Consider the following 2,390-nt stretch of genomic DNA (forward strand, 5'->3'; position numbering starts at 1 on the left):
CCCTGTAAAACCTTAGACTAAAATGCTGCCCACCTTCTGGGTCAGAGCACTACCGTATTCCCCGACTCAACCTGCAGAACTGACATACCTGTTTGTTTGACGAGGGGAATCACACCTTAGTCTGTACTTTTCGGCTTGGACCAGTAAGAGCACAAACCCCCCTCTATGCCATGCCCCGCTGACTGGCAAGAAATGGCTCTTACCTTTTTCCACAAGGCTGCTGTTCAAATGGTGAGCCTCTGTGCTGTGCCCTGATGCTGGAAAAAGTGGGACTAGTTGAAGGATCTTGCTACGGAGATTATACCAAAAAGAAGCTAGAAGGCTGAAACAGCAACTCATTTTTTTCCTTTTTTACTTTCTTCTGACAGGAAAGCAAGTATAAATGCTCTTGTCAAAACCAGATGAGAGCGACTGAATTAATTTTACATAAAATTAGCTGTTACAGGAGAGAAGAAAACACTGCTTAAAAGAAAACAGTACTCAAAAATCTTGGCAAAGTTCATTACAGTGAGATTTTAAACATAGCTGACTTGATTCTTTCTTAGTTACGTAAGAAAACTCATGCAATGTCTGCTCAGTATTTTCGACTATCTGAAGACTATTTTATCTGCCCTTTCTCTTGACACGCAGTAATTAATCCAGTAGTGAGATCCCTCCACCATTAGAGGGATTTTTCATGCCATGTAGTCCCCACGTATATAATAGGACAATACGTCGTTATGAACGAAAAAACTGCCAAACTGGGATGCAATTATCTACCATCAGCACCATGTGTATCTGCGAAGGCAGGCTGCCCAGAGATGATTAACATCTCTCAACTGAATTTCCAATTGTCACACGCCTGATGAGGTGCATTACTATCCAATCCTAAGTAAAACATTCGCAATCTCAACATGGTGTATCTCTTAAAATGAGAAAACTACAAACTAGTTAATATTTACAGTTTTTGTATTGTTACCTTTACTATCAAACTCAGCTGATAGCAAATGTAAAATTGCATATACTTTTCAAATTGATGAAAACCACCCCCAAGGCAAAAATCTAAATACAAGTAAAAAGGGCAGCAGTAAAAGCTGTCATATTTTAAATAAAAGTATGAGTGAGGTTCTACAACGGTCTTAATGCCCTTCTGCGTAGCAAAAATTGAGACAGCAAAGTGCCTGTAAAAGTGTATCTAATTGCTTAAAGCTCATTTCAAATTCATTATCAATTAACAGGTACCACTTTAAGATATCAGCACATTAAAAATTTCCTGGGAAGATAAAACCAATTTTTCTTGTAACAGATAAGCAAAAGCGGCTTTGTGATCCGTAATCAAATTTCTTCCAAGATGTCTGTTAGTCTGTTCAGTCTTTGGACAACTACACGTCACAAGCTGTGGCAGATGCTCTGACCTCCAAAGGCTGCTCCATTTTGGTAGAGTTAAAAGACACCCCCGGTTTGTTTCAGAGACTTACTCACTACTTTGAACCTCTCCACAATAGAACACACAACTTTGCAGATCGTTTGAAAGGCTCGGGAGGTGAATATAGTAAGGCCTTTTTGAATCTTTAATTTGCAGTGAAGTTTCTCTCCTGTAGATTTGAGGCTAGTGAAAATAGGTTAAATTTCCTGCTTCAAATTAAACAGTGACAGTGGTAAATAGTTATCCAGAATAGGTCCTCTAAAACACTATCTAGAGCAAGAGGACTATATAACATCTTGGTTATCTTCTATCTTTCTAGCTGTGCTATGGCCAGGATGAAAACCACCACCATGTAAGGGTGCAGTATAAGGCACATGGCTAGCTGAGTTACCTTCAGCAAAGTGATTTGAACAGAATCAGTTCAGCTCCCATTAGAGCTCCATCGGGGAACACTGCGGGAACCCTAATCAAGCCCCACAAAACTATTAAGTGAACATAAGGTAAGGAGCCTTCATCAAGAGGGTAATAGGTGGACATTATCCCTAGGCAGACTTTCATGAAACTAAACTCCTTCAGCGAGAAGAAAGTGTAGAATACCAGCGACTGAGGCCACAAACTTCTGCTCAAAATGCCAGACTGAAAGCCTTTCTGTTTGGCCTAGCAGAACCTTCTTGCCAATGAGCGTTTTCTTTAGCAGTGAGGCTGAGATGACAGAGGAAAGTCACAAGCTGAACATGGGTGCTGAAGCAAAGCAAGTGTTCCACATATCCTGTAACTACAGGGTCTTACCTTACAGCAGGAGGAGGAGTGGAGGGAACCTCATCGATGGACTTTATATTAGAGTCTTGGCACCTGGACAGCCATATTTTATGGTCCAAAAAGAAAAAAAAAATGAAGTATCTATAGAGCTATCAACCATTTAGATCATATAGTCTGCCATATTACTAGAAATCAGCAAACAGACCTGTTTCTGGACTTCAGTTCT

The sequence above is a fragment of the Pygoscelis adeliae genome, unplaced genomic scaffold (assembly GCF_000699105.1).
Source record: "Pygoscelis adeliae isolate BGI_AS28 unplaced genomic scaffold, ASM69910v1 Scaffold155, whole genome shotgun sequence".
Taxonomy (NCBI): domain Eukaryota; kingdom Metazoa; phylum Chordata; class Aves; order Sphenisciformes; family Spheniscidae; genus Pygoscelis; species Pygoscelis adeliae.